General features: G+C 45.9%; 1 long non-coding RNA gene across 1 annotated transcript in view; it reads left to right on the top strand.

Annotated features, from left to right (window-relative positions):
- The window catches only part of LOC137212042 (uncharacterized), a 186,583-nt gene extending 164,652 nt beyond the window's left edge, over nucleotides 1–21,931 (top strand). Inside the window, exon 3 of the long non-coding RNA XR_010937327.1 lies at nucleotides 21,840–21,931. This is a non-coding gene — a long non-coding RNA (uncharacterized lncRNA). The remainder of the gene's footprint in view (nucleotides 1–21,839) is intronic.
- Nucleotides 21,932–25,942: the final 4,011 nt, after the last annotated feature.

Genomic DNA, 25,942 nt, shown 5'->3' with positions numbered 1-25,942 from the left:
CCGTTAATAGATATTTTCACGTATTCCAACTTTTCCCTGTGAATTGCCCAAATTTAACAACAGGAATAAAAATCTTGAAATATCTCAGTAGAACTGCAATGTGGGGGGAAAATCAGGTTTTAAAAAAAAATGTAATGTGGCCAGTTTGTGGTCTGTTTTATTACCCAAAGATTGATCACATTCACTGTGTAATTAAATCTCTACATCTGTGGGGCACAAATGTTTTACGTTTCCCACATTTATGGTTTGACATCGGAAACATCTGTGCAGGCCCAGGAGGCAACATCTGGAAGACATTTCTGGGCTTTTATGACATGCAGAGTGATCTTTGTTTTGGAACAAGTGTGTGGTTTTTGCCAGTAGCTCTTCCTTCTGGTAATGTCCTTCTAATTGGCATTTCGCTGGGGGATTGAAAGAAGCCTGGCTTCCTGACCTCCGCTGGGCGTCAGGAGATGTTTCAGAAGAATCTTCGCATCGTCAGGATTCCCAGAAGGAGAAGATGCTGAGTCATGGGTTTAACTCACTTCAACCACGATTCGTTGATCCCAGAGAGCAGGTGGAGAGAAGGAAAGGGAACCTGGTTATTGGGCCAGAACTTTCCTAGGTGCTTTCTTCAGATGAAGATGTTTATGGCAAAACAAACATCATTGCATCATGGAGACAAACCTGTCTCAGAGAGGTTAATTTTGCTTAAGGTCACCCAGCTGATCAGTGATATTTATTTATTTTTTAAATTATTATTTTTTTAAATTAATTTTTATTGGAGTATAGTTGATTTACAATGTTGTTAGTTTCTTCTGTACAGCATAGTGAATCAGTTATACATATACATATATCCACTCTTTTTTAGATTATTTTCCCGTATAGATCATTACGGTGTATTGAGTAGAGTTCCCTGTGCTATACAGTAGTCCTTATTAGTTATCTATTTTACATATAGTAGTGTGTATATGTCCATCCCAATCTCCCAATTTATCCCTCCCCCACCTTTCTCCCCCTGGTAACCATAAGTTTGTTTTCTATATCTATGACTCTACTTCTGTTTTGTAAATAAGTTCATTTGTACCTTTTTTTTAGATTCCACATATAAGCGATATCATATGATATTTGTCTTTCTCTGTCTGACTTTACTCAGTATGATAATCTCTAGGTCCATCCATATTGCTGCAAATGGCATTGTTTCATTCTTTTTTTATGGCTGGGTAATACAGACATGCAGATGACCAAGAGGCACGTGAAAAGATGCTCAACATCACTAATTATCAGAGAAATGCAAATCAAAACTACGATGAGGTATCACCTCACACTGGTCAGAATGGCCATCATCAAAAAATCTAGAAACAATAAATGCTGGAGACGGTGTGGAGAAAAGGGAACCCTCTTGCACTGTTGGTGGGAATGTAAGTTGGTGCAGCCACTATGGAGAACAGTATGGAAGTTCCTTGAAAAACTAGAAATAGAGCTACCATATGATCCAGCAATCCCACTCCTGGGCATATATCTGGAGAAAAACATAATTTGAAAAGATATATGCACTCCAGTGTTTATTGCAGTGCTGTTTACAATAGCCAGGACATGGAAGCAACCTAAGTGTTCATCAACAGATGAACGGGTAAATAAGATGTGGCACATATATACAATGGAATATTACTCAGCCATAAAAAACCAAAATGATCAGTGATAGATCTGAGATTTAAATTGACGTTTGCCTAACGTTGTGTTAGAAGATGTTCTTAAAGAGAGGGCAAGACATCTTATTAGGCAACAAATGTGGAGGACCTACTATGTGCCAGGAGGTAATCTAGGTGCTGAGGATAGATCAATGGGCAAAGACAAAATTATCTGCCTTCACAGAGCTTATGTTCTAGTGCGGTAGAATGACAGTAAGCAATAAATAAGGTGCATGGCAGGTAGGAAGTGGGCGAGTGCTGTGGAAAAAAGAAATGGAGCTAGGTATGGGATTCAGGAATGCTGTGGAAGGATTTATTGTAGTTTGGGGTTCCCCCCAGCAGAGTCTGAGGCAAGGACTGGGAAGTGGGTAGTTTATTTGGGAGGTGATCCCAGGAAGCAAAATGAGGGAGTGGGGAAAGTGACCCGCGGTGAGAAAAAAGGCCAAGAAAGGACTCATTAACAAACGGATTACCCAAACTGGTTCTCTCAACTAAGAAGTAAAGAAGCCACGTAGAACATGCCCGGACTTGTCCTGTGGCAAAATGGGGAACGTGGGGCTTTTATCCCTCATTGGTTAAGAGATGCTCCTGGGGAAATTTAACTCCGCTGAACTTCCAGAGTATGCCCGCAGAGGAGAGGTCTTCTGTGGCTCCAAGGCAGCGGCACGGAAGGGTGCCAGCACACGTACTTGGCGTGGGACGCTGGACGTGTTTCCAAAGTATGCCGAGTTCAAGTGGGCTGCAGGCGTTGGCGCGATGATCCTAAGTGACGGCTGCGGGGCTGAAATTTAAAGTGGGAGGGGACCTGCGGGCCTCACTATGTAAGTGATATTTAAGCAAAGACTTGAAGGAAGTTGAGGGTGAGCCAAGTGGCTATCGAGATAGAAAGAGCATCCAAGGTCCCAGTGGGAGAGGATGCTGGGCACAGGCAAAGGCTGTGGAGGAGGTCTGGAAGGGAGGGGAGCAATAAAAGCTGAGGTCTAGGGTAGCAGGAGACCAGATCCCACAGGGCTCGTGGATGACCGTAAGGGTTTTTGCTTTTGCCATGAGAGAAAGGGTGAACCATCGGAGGGCTTTAAGCAGAGGACTGATGTCACTTGACTTACTTTTAAACACATCGCTCTGTACAATGTAGTGATTCATAATTTTTTTTACAGGTTATACTCTGTTTGTAGTTATTATAGAATATTGGCTATATTCCCTGTGTTGTATAATACATCCTTGTAGCTTATTATATTTATTTTTAATTTTTAAATTTTTATTTTATATTGGAGCATAGTTGATGAGCAATTTTGTTAGTTTCAGGTATACAGCCAATATTGTACACCTGTAACTTATATAATATTGTACGTCAATAAAAATAAAATGATAAGGATATTAAAAAAACATCGCTCTAGCTGCTGAGATGACAGTCAGCATTAAGAGGGTTGATGGGGATGACTGGGACCAGAGTGGTTGCAGCAGAGGTGGTAAGAAGTAGGTAGACTCAGGACATGCTTTGAAGGTAGAGCCCACGGGATTTCCGGGTAGATTGGATGTGTGAGTTACACACATGTGTGAGTTACACACATGTGTGAGTTACACACATGTGTGAGTTACAAAAGTACGAGATGGTGGAGCATCGTGAGTGTTTTGACCTCAGCAACTAGAATAAAAGAGCTGCTGTTAAGTGAGGTGTGAGGGCAGTAGAAGGAACACATTTTGGACACTTAAAATTTGAAGTGAATGTTAGTCATAAAATAAGAGATGCCACGTAGGAAGTTGGACCTAAACCTGGAGTGTAGGGGTATAATTGTGGGCATTTTTGGCATGCGGATTTGCTTCAAAGCTACACCCAATGAGATCACTAGAGGAGGGATGCACTCCAGGGGCTGAGCCCTGGGGTTTTCCTACATTTATAAGTCAGGGAGAAGAGGGGGCCAACAGGCGGGACAGAGAAAATATAGCCAGGGGAGGAGGAAAGCCAGGAGAAAGCTGTGTCTGCAAAGTCAGATTGGATCAGGTTTAAGAGGGAATCGAAGGGGAGGAATTGGAGACAAGCAGTAGGAACAACTTTGTGTCATTTTGCTGCAGAGAAGAGTTGACAAATGGAGTAATGGACAGGAAGTGGAGTCAATAAAGGGTCTTTTTTCTCTCCTTGTGAGAAATAATAGTGATGTGAATAATCCAATATAGAGGAAAAAATGGAAGATATAGAAGAGAGAGGAGCTTTGCTACATCAGTCAGTATCCTACCTACTGTGGTCAAGAAGTAATGAGTATTAATCTCCAGGGACATTTCAGCCTCAGATAAGAACAAATCCTGCTCATCATTTTAACCAAAAGGACATAGGTTATATATTCTGGTAGATGTGGAGATGTTTTGGTGGGAGTTTGGGGAAGGTTTTCCTGACTGCTTCAATTTTCTCAGCACAGTAGGACATAAGGTCATGGCATTGGATGTTGAGAAGAGAGAGGTGTAAACTATTTATCTAAGAGAGCGAGGGAGAGGACATAGAACTCATGAAATATGGTATGATTGCCTGGAAACAGCATTAAGTGTCCATTTCAGGTTCATAGTCATATATTTACTTTAGCAAGATAAGACCCACAAATCAACCATTGAGGAATAACAGAAGCGTGAGGTCAATGTTGCGGGTAGGTTAAGGTTCCCTGCCACATGCTCCCAGGGCATGTTCCTCTCTGACGACTCATCACATTTTACAGTGGAGCAGGGCATTCTCATACATGCCAATGGCAATGAGAATTGATAACACCTTCTGAGTGAGCAGCCTGAAAACATCAACAGTTTAAAATACCTGCACCTCTAAATCCCTTCATATTGTGGTGCGCTGCTCAAGGCCCCTTCCCCAGGGATCAGGCACTCTCTCCCCAGCTGCTCGGGTGCCGAGTTGTTCTTTGGGCCTTGCGCTCAGCCCGAGAGCCATCCCAGTAGGGAACAGCCTGCATCCACTGACTGGTCCATGTGGGGTGGGTATAAAGACCTGCCCTCCTTGCCTCAGGGTGGGATGATTCTGAAGGGCCATTACAGGTCCAGGGCCCCACGTGAGGTCTGCTGAGGCCTTTGTGGTTGCATCACAGCTCAACAACCCCTTCTTTTCAGTTCTGTTTCCTTCTCAACCCAAGAGGCATTGAACTTTAGGGCATCCTGACCATCTCTCTACACTCAATCACACCCTTAGCCAGTTCCCAGGGAACCCAACCTAAGAGCCCTTTGGTTCAGAAATTATACAATTAGGGATGTATCAAGAGGAAATGAGGGTGCAAAGATGTTGTTGATTATTTATTATAATAGTACTGTAATATTATTTATTATAGTGTAAAAGTGAAACGACATCAACAGGAAATACTGCTTAAATGCCGTGTGGTCTGTCCATAGGTGAGAGGCGTCAATCTGCTATAGATGCAATTTCAGGCCATGGAAATATTTTCACAATATTTTGCTGAGTGAAAAATGCCAGTTACAAAGCAGTGGGTCCAGGAGGATCATTAAAATCATCTATATGGATACCTGTGAATGAAATGTGTCATAAGAGATCTTAATGATAATCACTGAGACCTTTAACGTGGTTAACTGGGGATGAGACTTATAGGTGGTGTACGTTTTTTTTTTTTTTGTTCACATTGGGTATCTAATTTTTCTGTACTGGCCATAATTTGCTTTTGTAGTGGGATTAAGCAGACAGTTCTTTTAATTTGAAGAGAAATGTATTAAAACGTCTTTAATCTTCAAGAGGAACGGGAAACTCCCATGGGTCGGTGGGTAGAATGGGTCAGTGTAGCTTTGCTACATACACAACTCACAGGAGCTTGGATTCCAGCCCGCAGCAGCAAACATTTCAGGACCTCAATGGACGTGTCTGCATTTCCAAAACTCAGGGCACAGGGTCTTTTAAGGATGTATGTTCTGTTTGGCCTGTCTGTCTCAGAACTGTAGTTTAGATGCTGAACTGTCTAAATTGCCAGGACACTGCAGTGATGTATGGGGATAATACACAGAATATTTGAAATCAAGACATTTGAAAAAATGTGACCTATATAATCACCATAAATGTAGGTATTTCCACTTACTAAGGCTCAAGGCCACTTGAGAGATCCCAAGTTATGCTGCAACTTTTTTTTTAATAAATTTATTTATTTATTAATTTATTTTTGGCTGCGTTGGGTCTTCGTTGCTGCGCACGGGCTTTCTCTAGCTGCGGTGAGCGGTGGCTACTCTTCGTTGTGGTGTGCGGGCCTCCCACTGCGGTGGCCTCTCTTGTTCCGGAGCACGGGCTCTAGAGCGCAGGCTCAGTAGTTGCGGTGCACGGGCTCAGCTGCTGTGCGGCACGTGGGATCTTCCCGGACCAGGGCTTGAACCCATGTCCCCTGCCTTGGCAGACGGATTCTCGACCACTGCGCCACCAGGGAAGCCCTGTGCTGCAACTTTTGACAGAATTATTACATCCGTGGAACTTTAGGCATTGGTGTGCCACCTTTGTGTTTTTTTACGTCTGTGCCATCTGTAAGATGAGTTACTCAATTTTTTTCCTTAAATAGACTCTTTGTAGAAAGGTAAGAACTTTCTTGTCTTGATTCTAAATGATAATGTGGAAGAGAAAATTAGTTTACTAGTTATCATTTTTAGATGCATATTAAAATGAGTACATAAGCATCAAAATGGAAAACGTTTGTCCTCTGGAAAATGGTCTCCTGCGTTTGTCCCGTGCGTTGGGAACACGCTGCACTAGGTTGTCAGAATCTGAAAGAACAGACGTTTCTGGGACTTGAGGCCATTCTGATGAGCCGGAAGGAGGGAAGGAAGGTTCTCTGAGATGTCTGGCCCGACCTCTTCTCAGGACCAGCACCCCGACTTCTGCCAAACATTTGATTGTAAGTCCATCTTGTGGAGCATTAACTTATAATGTTAAATGAGCTTTTATGGACACATGGAAGAAGGCAGGTGCCCGTAGAACAGTGTACATTTTTATGGACTCTTCTCCCTGAGGCCGATGGATGCCATCACAGACATGACGGATGTGTTTACTTTGGCCAAGGATGATTTACCAGTGCCTGACACCGAGTTGGTGGTCACAAACGTTTCCTGAATTTAATTGGCTGAGACCTTTGAAGACTTTTCCTTTAGCATCCTGGGAATTTCAGAAGGAGAATGTTTTGAAATGGAAAGGGATTCAGAAGCCACATTAGGATGAGGGACTAAAAGCAAGAGAGGAAGCCGATTTGCTCGGGCTGTCCTGTGGGATGCAGGAAGGGCTGTTGAGGGGATATCTCATCTCTGTTGAGGAACTGTCGCCTCCCCCCAAAGAATAGGTTGTGGCAATTCACGTGGTACCCAGACTATACCAAGCAATGGAATTCTTGACTTGAGATGCGGGGCCCAATGTCTGGCACACCTCACATGGCTTCTCATCCCTTGGTCCAGACTCTGTCACTTGGCACCAATTCAGAAATGCCCAGGGTGGGAGAGACGTCTTTTCATCTTCATTGTCTAAGCCAGCTCTGGTTGGCCTTCTTTCTTATTATAACTTGAAGAACACAAACAAAAGAAGCTAATTTATTGCAGGACACCAACTCCAACACACTTCTCCATTTATAATCTAGGAAAGTAAGAATAATGATAGTTTGTGTTAATATTACATATATACATATGTACGTATATACATATGTGTGTGTGTGTGTGTGTGTGTGTGTGTATATATATATATATACCTGCTTGAACATGTTCTCCTCAAAATGCCTGGGGAAAGCCAGGACAAATTTTTTTTGCGGTACACGGGGCTCTCACTGCTGTGGCCTCTCCCGTTGCGGAGCACAGGCTCCGGGCGCGCAGGCTCAGCGGCCATGGCTCATGGGCCCAGCCGCTCCGCGGCATGTGGGATCTTCCCGGACCGGGGCATGAACCCGCGTCCCCTGCATCGGCAGGTGGACTCTCAACCACTGCGCCACCAGGGAAGCCCAGGACAAATATTTTTATCCCCGGACCACAAATCAACTAACTTTATGGGAGTACCACTACAATCCAAAAATGGTGCTTAGCTGTTTTCACAGATTTTAAGTCACCTGTTGATGCCTCTAAGGTAGACATCACCTCATGTACAGAAAAGAAAACTGAAGTCAGGAGAAGTTAAATGACCTTCCCTGCGGAAGTGATGTAGATGCCAAGTTGGAGGTGGAATCTGAAAAATAGATCGTCTGGCTCCAAGTGGAGCGGCTCTGTCTGATGTCTGTTATGGATACTCAGATGCCGTCCGTAATTCTGACTTGGAAGAAATTGTTTGGGGGTCTTATCTGGACTCCATTAATCTAGTGAAAGTAATTATCAAGTTGGAGGGGATTGGATCCTGTCATCCAAAGGCATGTTCCTCAGAGCTTCACCAAGAGAATATTGATCGATTTATTTTCAAGGTTTGGGCATGCTTATCTGGTCTACGCTGAAGGAACTGAGATCTCGAGCTCTGTCATATGGAAACGATCTTGCAGAGTTATGGCGAGGACCGGCAGTGATGTACAAAAGGCGGACATAATCATGTTTGGTGGGTGTGGATACTCAATGGCTGATATATTAAGAGGATGTCAGAAGCACGAGCATCACAGTCAGACGAACCAGGGCTCCCATCTGGGTGCCGCTAATCACTAGCTCAGTGCCTTTGAGCAGTGGGGTTAACCCCTTAAGTCATAAAGTGAAGGCGACTCTCAAACAGCAGTAGCCCACATTGTTATCTTCTTTCAAGGGTCTTCTGGCTGCCTGTATACACCCTTGTCTGTGAATATGTCTGTAGCAGACCTACTGTATGCCTAGTGTTTTGAGCCTTTATTGTGGTTTTCAACCTGGAAGATGCCGAATCAGTGTGAGCTAGAGCTGTTGGTAACAGCCTAACTCCCAGCAGAAGAGAAACACTCTACATCCTGCTTCTCCTTTTTGATCAAGCACATTTGGGAGGCCCACACCATGCGAGTCTATATATGCTGACGCTACGTAGAGGAAAAGATGAAGCTGCCGTCACCTTGGGGCTTCATGTGTTATCTGCTGTCAGTATTTTAGGAGGGGTACAGAAGTGACCTGTGACTTAGAGGTGATGGGGAGGGTCTCTTGGAGGTTTAGGAGGAAGGACGGGATTATGAAAGGGGGTTCCAGCCGCGGAGGAGTGTGTGTGCGGAGGGCGCACACAGACGTGTGCATGGCCTGCTGGAGAAAACACGAGTCCAGCTGTGGCAGAAGGAGTACATGTAAGGGAGAATGCCAGGAAGGGACGTGGAGGACATTGCAGGCAGGCGCCTTCAAAGGTGAGTCAAGCCAGTTGAAAGACGGTCGTTAATAGCCTTTCTCCTCACTGTGTTTGTGTGTGCACCTAGTAGGAGAGCTTGGGGGGGTTTGGATTTACTAAGATCATCATTTTTGTAAGCTGTTAAAATGCTATGCAGAGAGAAGGAATCATGATTATCATAGATCTGCTCCATCGGCCACTTCCTCTTCCCTCCGTCAGTTATTTCTCCCTGCATTCTCTGTTTCTACCACTTACCTCCCTGCAGTGTTGAATTCTGAGCGTGGTAGCGTGTTGCTTTGGCGGCTCCCCATGAACTGTGCTCCTGGCCTTCACGTTCTACTGTATCCCCACCCACTGAATCTGGGCTTCCTCGTGACCTGTTTTAGTCAGTAGCACATGGCAGAAGTGCCACTGATCCAGTTCTTTACCTGTATCTTCAGAAGGCCTAGAAGCTGCTGCTTTTGCATCTGGGGAAGCCATCCACCGTGTAAGAAGTCTTAATACCCCAAGACCTTAACGCTGTGAGAAGCCCAAGCCAGCCATGCTGAGAGTTTATGTAGAGGAGAACCGAGGTTCCCATCCATCAGACGCAGCTGTTCCACAGCTGGTACCCAGTACCGCCGACTCAGCCATGGGAGTAGCGCCATCTTGGAACTGGATTCTCTTGCCCCACTCAAGCCTCCTCAGTTGATGCCACGTGAAATGCAGACGAACTGTGTGTTCGTTTCCTAGAGTAGCTAGAACAGAGAACCACAAACGAAGTGACTAAAGAACAACGTAAGTTTCTTCTCTTACAGTTCTGGAGGCTGGAAGTCTGAAATCAAGGAGTTGGCAGGGCCCTGCTCCCTCTGAGGGCTCTGGGGGAGGATCCTTCCTGCCTCTCCCAACTGCTGGTAGCCCTGAGTATTCCTCAGCTTTTTGGCAGCCTCACTCCAATCTTCAATCTGCAGGGAGCTGTCTCGCCTCTGCATCTGCGCCCAAAGTTCTGTCTTCTTATAAGGAAACCAGTCATTGGAGTCGAGCCCACCCTAACGAGCTCATCCTAACTTCATTACATCTGCAAAGACCCAATTTCCAAAGGAAGTTGCATTACTCAGTCCTGGGGGTTAGGACTTAAGCCTGTCTTCGGGAGGGGCACAATGTAATCCATTACCAACTGTCCCCATTGAGCTCTGCCCTCGTTGCAGAATCATGAGCAAAGATAGACTGATTGTAGTTTTTAGCCACTGAGTTGGGATTACCTTGTCGTGCGGCAGTAGATAATGGGACCCCGGGGTGCACCCACTTGACGCCCTCACTTCAGAGACACCTCCGTCCCCTGCCGTGGATGGTACTTCTTTCTTTCTGCCACCGTTTCCTCTCTAGACCGTTCCTGCCGTGGGGGACGTTGATGCCCACAATCCCATTTCTCTTATTTGTATAATCCCTGCTCATCTTCCTGGTCCTGTGCAAGTTTGCATCGGGGGTCACGTCATTTTTTTCCTTTCCCAGTGCGATTATTCCAATAGTTTCAAAGTCTTCTACATTTCTCACTTTTCTAGATCTCTGCTAGATGTCTGGCCTTACAGTAGCCGCAGACTCCTGGCAGGTCCCTTCTTCCTTTCCTGGGTCTGTACTCTCTCTGCTCGCTGTAAGGGTCGGGCTCCACGTCTTGTCACTGGCTTGTGCGGAGGATCTGGCAGGTGTGACCTGGACCACATCATAAGTGCAATAAACTTGGAGGTAGTGAGCTCCGAATTGAAGGTGGAGCTGGGTACTTGATGTGGTTTCAGGGTGGGACGCGATGAAACGCTAGAGTGGGAATGAACCTGTGGGATAATTCTGGCTGTTTCATCTTTTATTCCAGCCTAACTTCCCTGTCACTCATAAGCATCCCAAATCCTTGCTTGTATGGTCGCTAGTTTGGAAACTTATCCCCCGCTCATTTTTATATTAATCCACATCATCTTCTCTTTCAAGACTCCAGTCCAAAGCTCACCTCTCTTTCTCCCTTCTCTTCCATCACGTCGAATCTCTGGAAGTCCAGCCGTCTTTCTCCGTGCATTATTAATACCCTTATGTTACCTCCAGTCTGTGCACATATTCACACAGAGATAGACTCTGGGTCCTCCACGGCTTTGTCTGACTTGATGAGCCAAAGTGCTACAGATGAAGACATAAGAGTTGAGATGGGGAGAGAGGTCCAAGATGGTTCCCTTAAGTCTCAGGACCAATGGACATCAGAGAAGCAGGGGGTATGGAGCAAGCACTGGAAGGCAGGCATCTCCAACGCACATTATTCTACAGCTTCCTGTGGATCCAGTACTTTGCAGAAGGTGTTACGTTTCATGAGTTCAGAATGGATAATTCTCTCATGCAGATCAATAGACAATTAGATAGACCCTGCAGTACCTGACCAATGAACCAAAAGAAAGAACAAGGGGAGAGAGAGAGGCTTAATTTCCAAGAAAATTGCATCTAATCATGCACAACTTGTTAAAAAAAAAAATCTTGCCCTCAATTATATATGTGTTATCACGTATGCCAGTGATCCTAAGAGAGGAATTTTATTACAAGGTGACACTGAGATTGTTTTAAGGGAAAAGTATTGGACTGGCCAAAAAGTTTGTTTGAGTTTTTCGTAATGTTATGGAAAACCTGAATGAACTTTCTGGCCAGCCCAGTATCCTTTCATTTGTTGCTTCATGCAGAAAATATATACTAAGCAACTGTTTGGTATTCGGCACTGGATGTCTTGCGTTTGGTTCCCCGGAAGACCTGAGTGAAGGATTCTGTGCGAGTCTTTCATTCAGAGCATGTTCCCAGGATAAATTGAACAGGGAGGGGGGAGATTCTGGGATTCTCTGAGCCCAGAAGTTTCCTGTGTGCTGTGAAGAGGCAGAGAGAGAAGCTGACAGAGCCAAGAGCCTTCTGTCCAAGCTCTGGTCCTGGCTTTATCTAGTGGTGGCCGTAGATGAGTTCCTTCAAAAGCGTTCCTGAAAGCATTTGGCACCGTTAAATAGTGTAACCTGTCAATTTAACAAATGCCCAGCGAGAGCCTTCCAGGCCAAGAACAAGGAGATAAAGTTGCAGAACTGGAGGATCCTTCTCCTGGGAGATGCCCAGCTGTGATAGGGAGCTGGCGTCAGCAGAGCAGCCACACCCACCCAGAGGCGCCAACCAGCACTGGCGGAAAGCGGAGACAGGGTTGCTGGTTACTTTAGGGTTGCACGTGTGATTCTGTCCATCATGGAAACGTGCCCCTCTTGGGCTGAAGACAGCGGTCTAGAATAGAAAAAAAAATTCACTTCTCTCTGGTCCAGCCCCTACCTCTGCTAAAATAAGTGTTAGCGAAATAACTCAAGATTCCAGTTAGAAAGCATGGCATCTTTTTATTCTTTTTTCTTTTTTTTCGGTTTTATTGAGGTATAATTGATGAATAGGACTTGTATATATTTAAGGTGTACCACTCAGTGTTTTGATATACATATACATTGTGAAATGATCACGACAGTGAAGCTAATTAATACATCCATCGTCTAAGTTACCATCTCCTTCCTCCCTTCCTTCATTCCCTGTCATTTCTCTTCCTTCTTCTCTCTCTCTCCACTTAAGATCCACCTTCTTAGTAAATTTCACGTGTCCAATACAGTATTGTTAACTACCATCATATGCTGTACAGTAGCTCTCCAGAACTTACTCTTCCTGTATAACTTCGGAGAATTCCTCCCCATTTTCCACTCTGGTAACCACCGTTCTACTCTCTGTGAAGGTGTGCATCTCATTGCCTGGCTGTAACACCAAATAGTTGGCTTGTCCAAAGCACCTCCATGTTCGAATGACCCCGTGTGAGACCCCTCAGCCATGGGATAGCAGAAATGGGCTCAAATCCGTAACAGTGAGGTATCCCACGGTGTTAGAAAAAGTTGAATTGTTGGGGGAAAACGTCGTATCTCCTTTGTTCATTCAACAAATATTTCTGAAGCCCCTGCTAGATACCAGGCATTGTTCTAAGCCCTGGGATGCAGCAGTGAGCAGAACAAACATAGTCTCTACCCTCATAGAACTTACATTCCAGTGGAAGACAGATATAAGAACAATGAATGAGTAAACATAATAGTGTCTCAGGTGGTGATAGTGTGTTGGAGAAAAATAAGCCAGGGTGAGAAGTGGGACTGCTCTGTTGTATGGGGTGGTCCAGAAACGTTTCACAGACAAGATGGCATTGGAGGAGAGCTCTGAAGGAGGTGAGCCATGCATCCCTGGCAAAGTGTGTGCAGTAGGTGTGTGTGTGTTTAGAGTGTTCAAAGAACGCCTGCTGTGCTGCAGGGAATCCACTGAGAAGCAGAGTGGGAGGTCGTAGTGGTGTGAGGGGCCAGTTATATAGGGCAGCTGTTCTCAAACTTTCCTGTACGTGAAAACCACCCGAGACCTTTTTAAAATCTCAGTGTCCAGCCCGTGCTCCTGATCGGACTCTGTGGGGTTGAGACGCCAGTGGTCAGTGGTTCCCAAAGTCCTCCTGGTGATTCCATTGTGTAGCCATGGCTGAGAACCAGCAGTGAGGGGCCTGTGGGCCATTGTTGGGAGACATGATGGTTCATTATGTCTGTCAACCCGGCTGGACCACAGTGCCCAGACAGGTGGTCACACATTATTCTGGATGTTTCTGTGAGGGTTTTCTTGGATGAGGTTTATATTGAAGTTGGTGGGCTTTGAGTAAAGCAGATTGCTCTCCATAATGTGGGTGGGGCTCATCCAATCAGTTGAAGGCCTGAATAGAACAAAAGCCTGATCTCTCTCTGGAGCAAGAGGGGATTCTGCCAGCAGATGACTTTTGCACTTGAACTGCACCCCTGGCTCTCCTTGATTCTGCAGGCTGCTGGCCCACCCTGCAGATTTTGGTCTTGTCAGCCTCCAAACACATGCGCCAATCCCTTACATCTCTCTATATATACATCCTGTTGGTTCTGTTTCTCAGACAAACCCTGATACAGGAGGATCATAAGCAGAGAAGGGATTAAAACCTGATTAACTCTTTAACTAAATCTCTGGTTGCTGTCCTAAACTTAGACCATAGAGGAGTCAAGGGCAAATGCAAGAAGACTGCTTAGGAAGACACAGTAGTAACCCAAGCAAGAGGTGTAGCAGGGGCCTGGACCCCACTGGTAGCAGGGAGCTGATGCACAATTGTAGGATTCTGCTTGGTCTCTGAAGGTAGAGCCATCAGCATTTGCTGTTGGATTCATGACAGTTTTGTCACAGTCTATTTTGGAGATCTAGGGCTTCATCAAGTCAGAGGTTAGATCAGTCACTCATTTTTATTCGATTCAGATCGCCCGAGGCCAAGCAGGAAGGGACCATAAGTGTTAACAGAGACATGAAGCAAAGTGAAAGCCGGATCCTTAGAGAATTCCTGCCTCAACCAAACAATTCAAACTTTTTCAAACATGTTGGAATAAGCAAGAAACAAGACACGCTTCGACAGATCATTTATTCCTAAACTATATGTATCTTAAGCGTAAGTGAATCCAGCTGTTTCTCCTCTTCTGCCTCCCTCTCCCATCTTTCTGATGAGGCACTGACAGCCTCAGAACACGTCTAGTGCAATGTTCGCACAGCGGGACAAACGTTGCATCACTCTGACCTCAGGAGGCTGAGTTGTCTCCCATAAATCATCACCCAGACGTTCAGGTGTCGCTGCCGTTGGCAGTAGAGCCTCCACTCAACCCAGGTCTGGCACGCGCCAGGCAAAGCCTTGGTCAAGGTGGACGAGGAAGCTCTTTCTGTCCCCTGTGCTCTGTCTCCTCTCTGTTTCAGCCCTACCCTCACTTCTCGGGTCCAGGAACCTGCCTGCTGTCTTGTACTTCAGGGTCTCCATGCAGGTGTCCCCTCTATCTGGTGGCCGTTTCTCCCACCTGCTTCACCTGGCCTGAGATCTCAGTCTTTCCCACGGAGCCTCTGCCTGAGGTGGGACAGACTGTGTCTCCTTCAACCTCTCCTTCAAGGCTTCTTCCACGCTGGAGCCTTTCTTGCACCCACATGCACTCTAGGTCACCTCCCCATTATTGGCCTCTATAGCAACCTCGAAGATCCATTGTTTTAAAAACAGCCAGCCCTCCATATGCATCCTTAGGTCTGCTCCTATACTCTAGCCTCTGAAGTTCCATGAGGACGGCCCCAAGCCTTCCCGGTTGACTTCTCCACACCCAGCCAGTAGCAGAGGACCGTGTGCCCTTGACCTTTCAGTTGATAATTCTTGAAAAGTTGCTGTGTGCCTGGCACTGTGCTAGTCCCTGAGTATACACTGGTGCTCCAGTAAAGATTTATTGATGGACTGAGTCATGTAATCCAAATTTAAGTGCATCTAAATTCTTGATCATTTTCCCGAAACTTAGGTCCAATTCCCAAATTTCTAGCGTCAGTAAAAGGCATCACAGTGCTCTCTCTCAGTCTCTGAGCTGGAAATGCTGCTTTCTTGATTTCTTGTGTGAAGTACCATCAGGTCCTAGAAGTTCGTCCTTTCAAATAATCTTTATATTCACCACTTCTTTATTCCTGCTGGTACTGGTCTTTGTCATGCCTGAATTACTAAAATAGCTATGGTCATCCTTCCTTCCTCCTCAGAGGAACATTATCCGGAATTTGGTGCATATCCAGTCCACAATTCTGTACACACACACACACACACACACGTTATGTGTATAATATGTGTATATATGCACAGTTGACCCTTGAACAATGCAGGGGTTAGGGGCAGCGACCCTGTGTGAAGTTGAGAATCTGAGTTTAACTTACTATTTTTCTGGAAGTATAATTGATGTATAATATTATCTAATTTACAGGTGTACAGTGAAAATCTGAATATAACTGTCAGTCAGCTGTCTGTACGTGCGGTTCTTCCGTATCTGTGGATTTTTTTCTTTTTTTTTGCTGTAAGCCTTCCAGCACTCTGACTTTTCAAATGATTGGAATAGAATATTTTGTTTAAAACTCTAAAAATAAAGGAGATGGTAAAATACATGATGCAAATACAAGCCAAGTGAAAGCACTGTGATGTTAATACAAAAGTAGAATGCGAGGCAAACAGTATTACATAGGACAGATATTTTTTTTTAACGGAAGCTTGTGTCCACAAGGAAAACATAAAATCGTGGGTATTTGTGCTTCCCAAACACCATTAAGCCGTAGGAACAATTGCCAGGAACACAGCAGCTTTCGGCGTTTCAGCTCTTTAGTCATTGTTAAGTAAAAGAAACAGGAGAGAAAGGATAGAGAGTTTAAATAATACAGTTAATAAGGTGGTTTTAATAGGCATGCTGTCTATTAAACAGAAGTTGTATTGACTATGCATTCCAATTATGAATCTATAAAACTAGAAATAAATAACCAAAATGTAATAAAATAATCCCAATCATCTGGAAATTTTAACGCACTGTCCTAAGTAACTCTTGCAAGAAAGGGAAACATTGATCTTCAATTAAAGTATATTTAGAAAGCAATGATAATGCGAACACTACAAACTAAAATTTATGGGAAACGGCAAACAGAGAATTGTTCAAAGAAAAATTCATAATCATAAACACTTTAATTCCCAAAATGAAATGAAAATGAAATATACTAACTCAAGAAATTGGGAAAAGAAAAATGAACAAGAAACTAACACAAGAAAAAACAAACCGCAGAATATAGGAGAAATGAAACAGGAAGAATTATATAACATAAAAGCAAAAATCAATGAATTAGAATTTATAAACAATACAAGTCAATGGTAAAGTTTACTTTGTCTAATAGAAAAGGGAGACACACTCCAAAATGTAACTTTAGGCACTAATAAATATGTATAATCACAGATATCAAGTAGATAAAATACTATGAAAATAATTAAGGTCCAAAGCTAAAAAATGTGAAAACTTTAGAAAGATATAAATTAGAAAAGTTTACTGAAGGAGAAGATCTGAAATACTTAAGAGAAAATGGAAAAAAGATATTACCACCAATAAATGTGTCAATTCTAGACACTTTTATAGGTGAATTCTGTCAAACTTTCAAGGGACAGATAACCCCCATCGTGTAAAAACTCTTCTACATTCTGTCACTTTCTAATTGTATATTGGAAAAACAATCTCTTTGAACCTCAGTTTCTTAACTAATGAAGTTAAAGTAATAATAATAAATATACCTGACTCTAAAAATGTAAGGAATCATAGACACACTTAAAAAAGGAAACTAGACTTGATAAGAAACTAGTCATGTGGTCAATTATAAAATAAATATATAAAATCTTAACACCAGTATGATAGAACAGTTGTCTTTGTAAGATATAATTAATCCTATTCACACGAGTCATCAGAAGACAAAACACCAAGGGGAATGGTACAGGGTGCACCAACGTACTGAGGGACACAAAAGAAAATACGAAGTATGTGGGCAGTGTGATACTAAACTTCTAATTTTTCTGTGGCATTTGCTTTTGCGCTTTGATTTCTATGCAAGTGTTGGTCAAAATATTTTCTGTTACTCTCAACAAAGGGGAATATCTCCTCTCATACATTTCTCTAGTTTGTAATAAATTAGTTTTCTACTGAACACTGATGAACAAATACGTTTCCTGTGTTTAACTTGTATTGTGAGTGTGTTGGCTTCTGTATTTTGGAGGAGAGATTGCCTCTTTTGCCCAAATGGTGACTCATGTAAATTGAGAACATGAGGATTCTCATGATTAGGTCACCAAGGGGGCATGAGGGGACCTCCCAAGAGGCCAGAGCAAACAACATCTCCACCACTGGTCTGGCATTTGGGGCAGCAGCAGAAGGACATGCGATTAGACATAACACATCTCCGAGAAAGCCTAGGGTGGATGTCAATTCCCAGAGATCTGTGCTCCTAAAAAAACCCCATGACAGCAGCCAGTGCCAGACTGCAGCTGCTTCCTGAGAGTACCCATAGAGCTGCTGCTTCATCATCTAGTGGGAATTGGAAAGCGTCTTCTACCCCAGAACTTTGTCCTGTAACAGGGGTTCCAGAGTAAGTTAGTACAGCAAGGATGTTGGGACTTTTAATAGCAATCTCCTCAGGCTGGAATGGTACCCTGCCATCCATGGGGGTGTGGGCACAGAGGTGGCCGACTGTTCAGAACTTCACACACATATCCACCACTGGTGTGTTGTCTTATCCCATCTTGATTCATCGCCCTCTTATCTTTCAGAGGTAGATTTTCTCACTGTCTCTTCTCAGTTCATGTGATCCCCTCGTTGGTAGTTCTAGCTACTGTTCTCCAGATCCTCTGATGATGCTTTCTTTGCCCCCAGAAGATAGTGATTGAGCGCCATCCACGTTCAGGGAACACAACTGGGAGTTAAAGGGGCAAAACCCTAAAATGCGGATCTTGTTACTGAGGGGTTTACAGTCTTTGTTGTGTAATCCTGATTCACAAACAACGTCCAAGCAAAGCAGGCCGGCCAAGGGCTGAGCGAGTGAGTGGTGAAGGGCCTGGATGGGAAAGGGGTTCTGGGGGTGGAGAGAGTGATCATTGAGGCCAGTGGAAGCGAAATGGGGGGGGCACAGATGGAGGTGCCGGAGGGTCAAGGTTGGCTCTGGCACCCGGCTCCTGGCGATGGGAACTGAGCTGCTGCCTTAGGAGAGGCTGGGAGACACCCCCAAACCCCAACCCCGCCCCACACTCCCACCGCTGCAAACATTCACCGAAGCAGAGCTCTCTGCTGGGGAGCGTGGCTTCCTCCCCCTGAATTTAAGAAGGTGGGGCTCCCAGGGCAGGTCCAGGGCAGAGAGGCTGGGGGGCGAGGGGAGAGCGTAAGGTGAAAAGGAGGACAGCCTCGCCAGAGGCGTCAGGGGGCCCTCCCCTGCCCCGCCTGGTCACAGGGGAAGAGGGAAACGGGCCCCAAGGCTGAGGGCTCCCCATCTCGGCAGAGCTCTGCGCCAGCATCCCATGGCCCCCAGTGCCGCGGCTCCGACGGGCCCCTCCCCGCTTCAGGAAGGGTTGGAGGCAGAGGAGGAGACTGCCTGAGAGCGTGTCTTCTCCCTCCACAAGCAGGGTTATATGATCTGGGCTCCGGGTCACAAAAGATGGGCTCGCCCTGGGTGCCTGACCAGGATCAATTCAGGAGCCGCATCTCAGGCAGAGAGTCCTCTGCTTTGGCATATACTTGGGGCAGGTGGAGTGTGAGGTGGGGTTGAGGTTCAGGACATTCGCCCAGCCACTAATGAAGCAGCAGTCCAGTTCCCCTTTGGCTTGGGGTGCCGGCACCCGTGCCTGATGTCAAAGCTTAGCCACCTGTACTCGCCTCTCCCCTCACTTCTCACTGGTCCTCCGTGACCATCCTCGCCGCCCGAGCACTTGAGCATCTGTGTCTGCACGACTCACTTAGCCAGTGGCTCATCGTGCTTTACCACAGAATTGTTCTTAAATCACAGGCCCTTAGTATAAATAGGACTCCGGCTCTGCCACATCACAGTTTCCTCACCTGTTGTCCGGGACACGGTACGGGGCAAGTTATAAAACTTCACCCCACTCAACGTCACTCATCACTAGAGACATGGAGATCAAAACCACAGTGAGGCGTCACCTCACGCCTGTTAGAGTGGCCATCATCAGAAAGACAAGCGATGCAGTAGCCAAGACATGGAAACAACCTAAGTGTCCATTGACAGATGAATGGCTAAAGGAGTTGGGATGTCTGTACGTACACATGAGAATATTAGTGAGCCGTAAAGAATAAGGAGATCTTGCCATTTACAACAGCATGGCTGGATCTCTGGGGTATTAGGTTAGACGAAATAAGTTAGAGGAAGACAAAAACTGTGTGATTTCACTTATATGTGAAATCTATAAACAAGCAAAGAGACTCATAGAAAGAGATCAGACATGTGGTTGTCAGAGGTGGGGGAATCAGACGAAGGTGGTCAAAAGGTACACACTTCCTGTTATAAAGAAAAAAACCACAAAGCAAAAAGCTTACCCGGGGTGGGAGCTGGGTCATCACATGGCAATGAAGCATCTGAGCTAGCACTCCAAGGTTGGCTGGACGTTCTCAAACTCGAATTGGCCAGGAGGAAACTAGCCTAGGAAAGGGGAACGACGTGAGAACTCAACTCACAGAAGGGGAATCCCATGGTTTGCTCAGACGGCATTAAGAAGTCCGTTTTGTTGGAAGGTGTGGACTTTGAGGGGCAGAGCTGTAGACAGGCAAAGGTTGAGGGGGAGCTGGGGGCTCAGGGAGCCAACACACAGTAACGTATCCAGTCACATCTCCGTCCACGAATGTCCTCCTGTGATTTGCAAATCCAAGTGTGGTCCATGGACCAGTAGCATTGGCATCACCCGGGAGTTTGTTAAAACGCGTTTGTTAAAATGCACAATCTGGGCTTCCCTGGTGGCGCAGTGGTTGAGAGTCCGCCTGCCGATGCAGAGGACACGGGTTCGTGCCCTGGCCCGGGAAGATCCCACATGATGCGGAGCGGCTGGGCCCGTGAGCCATGGCCGCTGAGCCTGTGCGTCCGGAGCCTGTGCTCTGCAACGGGAGAGGCCGCAACAGTGAGAGGCCCACGTACTGCAAAAAAACAAAAAACAAAAACCGCACAATCTCAGGCCCCACCCCAGACCTTTTGAAACAGAATCTGTATTTCCACAAGATCCCAGGTGACTTATGTGCACATTAACGTTTGACAAGCACTGTTCTATCGCACAGATGATTAAAAGTCCAAGCCTCCCTTGAAGTCTTAAACAAGAACAGATGGCTCTGAAATATGGCTTAACAACTGGGTTTCGAGTCATTGCCTCGAACCTTCCTTTCTCCACCAGCTCCCTGCATCCTCCATGGAGATGGGGCCTCAGATGGTCTGACAGTTGAGCAAAAGCACGGGAGCAGCCAGACAAGGGCAGGTTCTTGGGCTCCGCCCTCCGCCACTCCCGGGGGATCCAGTGCGTGTTCTCCCAAGACCCAGACTGTGAGAAGCCCTGGGCTGGAAGCACCACTCCTCCTCAAGTACAAGGTTCCGGAAAGATTGGGGAGCTCACAAATATTAATATTTCCTGTGCAGAGAAGGTTTGGATTCATTGCCTTGGTCTTTCACTTGCCCAGCCCTGCTTTAACTGGACATTTATCACAGTTAAAGTATAAATAATACCATTAGATTTCCAAGCAGTGATAAAATTAGCCATGTAAACAAAGCAAGTCAGTGACCTTAGGCAGACCCCTCGCTGACTCTGACCCAACACCTACCAAGATGATTAGTTAGGGCACATTGCAGTGGGGCAGAGGGGCCCCGGGGAAGAGAGATGGGCTGCAGGACACGGGATGCTTCTCTCCCTGGTTATTTCCTGAGAGCCATCCGGGGCCCGGCACTGGGTCCTGAAACGCCTGTGGACGATTAGGACCCTGGATGCCTGGCGCTTCTGCCCAGCTCCGTGCCAGACTCCGTCACAGTTAGTTTTCTCCTGGAGCAGAGGTCCTTCCAAGTTCAGATTTTCTTGCTGGGTGCACTCTGGCTCCCTGAGAAGGGGATGCTCTCGCGCAAAGCTCCAGTGAGGAGACACCAGGCGGAGCGGGAGGCCAGCCACGGCGGCTGCTTCCATTCTTTGTGAAGATGGGGTCCTTTCTGGGTCAGTGGAAACTGCTAGTTTGAGGCAGATTCGGATAGGAGCCCCTCCTCCTCCAGGGGGTGCCTCTCGTCGAGACGCGGCCCAAGTGCGCACTCCTGCTTCTAAACTGCTGGTTTGTGTTACTGACTTGGACTCCTTATTGGATTGTTTCCTCTCCTGATCGTTAAGATGATGGCAGAGGGCCTGCATTACACTTGCTTTTGTCTTCCTGATAGAAAAAGCCCAGGATCTGAGTCAGAGGTCCTGGCTTATTGTCCTAGTTCTCATGGAGTAAAGGAGAGAAACATTCCTTCCATGCTCCTTTTAGATCCTTCCGAGGGGACGGCAATCCGAACCTGGTGACGTCAGGTGGCAGGTGTTAGGGGCTGCTTGGAGTGGCGAGCCACGTGTGCAAAGGGCCAGTTTGCAGGTGAGTGTGTGTATGTGTGTGCACGCATAAGTATGTTTTTATCTCTGTGCATGTATGTGCACACGCATGCCTGTATGTATACATGTGCGTTCGCGTGTGTGCGTGTGCACGCACATATAGGTTTCTAGGTCTGTGCATGTATGTGTGTGCGTGCGTGTGTCTCCATGACGTCCGGCTCCCAGGCAGTGGCAGCAGTGAGCTCAGAGTTTGAAGGGCTCTCTCTCCGCTCTCTCATCACCCCCATGCCAAACAGGCCAGGGGCTAATTGGAAGCGAGGCCAACCTAGCGCTTGTTATTAGCGGCAAATAGAGCAAATCAACACCGTCCCTTGGCTGTGGGGACCCTCTCTGGCTCTCCTCTCCTCGTCCACTCCGTGTAAGCTGGCCCCAGAGTCACGCCCCAGCTCGGGTAGCAGGGAGCTCAGCGTTAGAACTCAAGCTCGCAAAACCCGTCCGCCATCACTTCCCACGTTGACTCCTGTCTCAGGAGACCTCCAAGGAAGGGTCTCTGGTGATTTCCGAGTCCAGGTCTGCCAATTACCAGCTGAATCCCATGTTTACCTTCACGTTCTACTGTGTTCTGGCCCTTCTTACAAATAGGTTCTAGTACCTTCTTACCCATCACATGAAACTTCCCCAACCACAGACTTCTCTATAAAATAGAGATCGTGGGATTAATGGCCACACTCAGAGATTTAAGTGAAATAACGTTGGAAAACGCTTGGTGGATTTTAAAAACATATTCAAAAGGCAGTTTCTTACTGTCTTTCTCTGCGGGCTTGGTGTGCTTTCTTGATGGAGACAGTGATCATTATAGGATGGTTGATTGAACAAACAGGTCACACTTGTCTTTTACCTATAATGGATGAATTACCGTATCTATTGAGAAGTGATTTTATAGTTTTACAACGAGGTATAAGAGTGGGAATATTCTAGCGGGGAGGGAGGGTCTATTTATCCATCACAAGTTGGCTATGAGGAGAGACGCTAGGCCCTGCCATCTAAGATGTCAATCTGTTAGGGCTGGCATTCTTAAAGAGGGCTCCGTTAATTCAAACGGTATAGTATGGTTTTGCCAACATATGGCTCTAAACAAAGGTGGATTGATTTTTATCCTGGGTGTGGTTCCTGAATGCTTGACCTCCATAAACGTATTCTTGACATGGAAAAAAAAATAGATCGGGATACTGATATACTCTTCCCACATCAGAGGAACATCTTGCTCTTTTGTTTAATCTATTGAGCCTTCTGTATCCAGCATGTAGGAAACCAAACACTGCCATGAAGGACAATCCCCTGATAAAAGCCCTCAAGGAGGCCTGCTGTGCTCTGTATAGTATCACTGCCTTGCACACGGGCCAGCTGATTCCAATCTCCACTGGCACAGGATGGCCACATGAGCTCGGATAAGTGCATCCTCTCTGTGCGAGCCCTGACATCCACTTCCATGCTGCTGGAAACGAAGGCTGGTCCAAGTCCCTCAGGAATTCAGGCCAACCTCTGAGGTCGATCTCTCTCTCCGTCTCTGTCTCACTCTCCCTGTCTCTCTCTCTCTCCCCGCCCCCCGCCCGCCTGGGTCTCTTGTCTCCTGCCTACAAGCATATTTATCTCTCTTGTCCACTAAAACAAAAACATCTCACAAAACACAAAACTTCTCTCTGATCCTACCATTTTACTAAAGGCATGCTACCTACTTTCTTTCCTTTTGGGGTCTCACATATGCAGAGATCTCTTCACAATCTGATACTGTTTCCTGACCAAAACTTTTCTTTTTTATCCCTTTTGCTCCGACCACCCCACCCAGATGGCTTCCTAACAGTGCTCTCAGTGGCCACTCGGTTGGAAAATCCAATACCTATCCTGTAGGACTCAACTTCCTGTCTTCTTTACAGCAGTTGACCCTGTTATATTTCGTTTTCCGTGCTTTTTTATTTTCTATTTTGTGATGCTCTGATATCTAGGACCTTTGCTGACCCTGGGAGGGGGGACTGCCCCTCCCAGGTGTAACTAATTCCTAGAGCTAGGAAACAGCTTGCCCTTAGTGAACCTTTCAAATGCAACCCTCCAACCCCTTCTTCTCCAGGGCCGCTATTCTCCTGCCCTAATCACTCCAGGGCCAAGTAGCAGACAACTAGGGGCATCCCCTGTGCCCTAGCGCCTGCTGAAATGATTTAAACCAGCCAGTCCTAAGCCTGCTCACCCTGCCTCCCATGTTTTCTCCCAGTTAGACCGCAAGAAAAGCTCTTATCCATCTTTTCCCCTCACTCCCTGTCTCCTGACTGACCCTGGTGCTTCCCCATGTGGCCCTGTGTGTCTTGCCTCCTGTTTCTAGGGATCTGTGAGTATAAAAACACCTCCTTCATGAAAGATCATTTCCATGTCTGTGTCTTACCATAATCAACTAAAAGAAATCCCAGGCACCTTTAAAACACATATTCTCTTCTTGGAAAGTGTTTTTGGAACAGCTCTTAACTGCTGCTTCTGGTCTTTTTGCACTATTCTGTTTTTCTTTCTGATTTGACTACAGAAGCTCTGGAAATCAGGGTCATACCTATGAGCTAAGAGATTTCTAACTGTGAGATGAGGTGGGAGGCAAATACAACATGGTTTTGTTTTTCTTAAAGGTAGTAGAGAGAAAGGGCTTAGAGAAGATGACAGTTAGAATAAACTCTTGGAGCTGTACATTGTACGTGTTCAACCTGTGAGATAAAATCAAAAAAGCGACTTTATCTCCCACAGTCCCTTTAAAACTGCCCTTGCCATTGGATAAGAATGGCAGGACCCAAGGCTGGGCACTTAAACTCACCTGTCAGTCTGAGCACAGTTAGTAAAATGACCTATTCCACGCAGGAGCCCAAATTTCAAACTTAGTGTTATATCTTTTTTGCTCCCCCTGCTAGGACTAGTTGCCCGCTGCCTGGGAGGGAGGGACGGTCAGCTTTTTCTTTATGTCTGGTTCATCTCAGCCATCATCTTACTTTACTTTAGCTGTGTACCCTGCAGGGCTGGAACACAGGAGGAGAAGAAGAGAAAATGGATACTCAGATTTCTGAGTGGACTGATAACTATCTCAGGATGGCTTTGCTCTGTTAGTACCTGACAAGGGTTAAAGCTGTCTCTCTTCCTCCAGAAGGTGCTGTCATGAGCTCTCTGGAGTCTTTGCTGCTGCTGGGCCCTTGGGCTTCAAATCCTGGGCCTCTCTTTTGGCTCCTACTCCCCTCTCAGCCCCGAGATTTCTGGTCGTGCACAAAACTTTCTCTGTCGGATTGCACTGCACTTTCGAACAGTCCTCTTGGACAGGGTTTAAAATGGCTTTAGGACAACATGCCTTTTGAAGACTTAGGTCTGATCCCCTCCCATTGGTGAGGAGCACCGTCACTTCCCAGACACACAGGCTGCTTTACCTTCCCACGTGTTCTTCCCGGTGACAGAAAGCACATCTCGAAAGCTCTGAATGGTCTCATTCCAGCCCCTCTCACCAGACGTGGGTTTAAAAGAAACGCCACCTACCCCTGCCCCATTTGTGGGCAGTGGAATTCAGCCCAGCAGCATCTCTTTCCCTGGACATTTTTCCCCTTCGCTTTGGAACAGAGCTTTGGAAATGCACTCTCTCAAACGTCCTTTGAACCCTTTATCCCCCCCAAGTCTCAGAATCAAAACTTCCATTCTCACATCTCAAAGAAAAGTGAGAATTCTTAACTGATTTTAAGATACCCATATTTTTAATGATCTTCCTTGAAATTATGCAACTGTGTAAATTATATAGTATAATTAGGTATTATGTTTCTTCTTACCAATGTATCATAAGGAAAAATCAGGCTATACTTTCTAACACTGAGTTTTCTACACCTGTGCAAACTCTCTCTGTTTGGACAAGACCATAATCTAACTTTGTGATTCTCAAACTGGGCAGCACATCACTATAACCTGAGGAACTTATTTAAAATTTGAATGTCAGGATCTATTCCAGGTGAACTAAATCAGTCTCCAGGCCATCAGCAT

This window comes from Pseudorca crassidens, chromosome 19 (assembly GCF_039906515.1).
Source record: "Pseudorca crassidens isolate mPseCra1 chromosome 19, mPseCra1.hap1, whole genome shotgun sequence".
In the NCBI taxonomy this organism is placed as follows: Eukaryota; Metazoa; Chordata; class Mammalia; order Artiodactyla; family Delphinidae; genus Pseudorca; species Pseudorca crassidens.
This window is presented reverse-complemented; position numbering and strand designations above follow the sequence as displayed.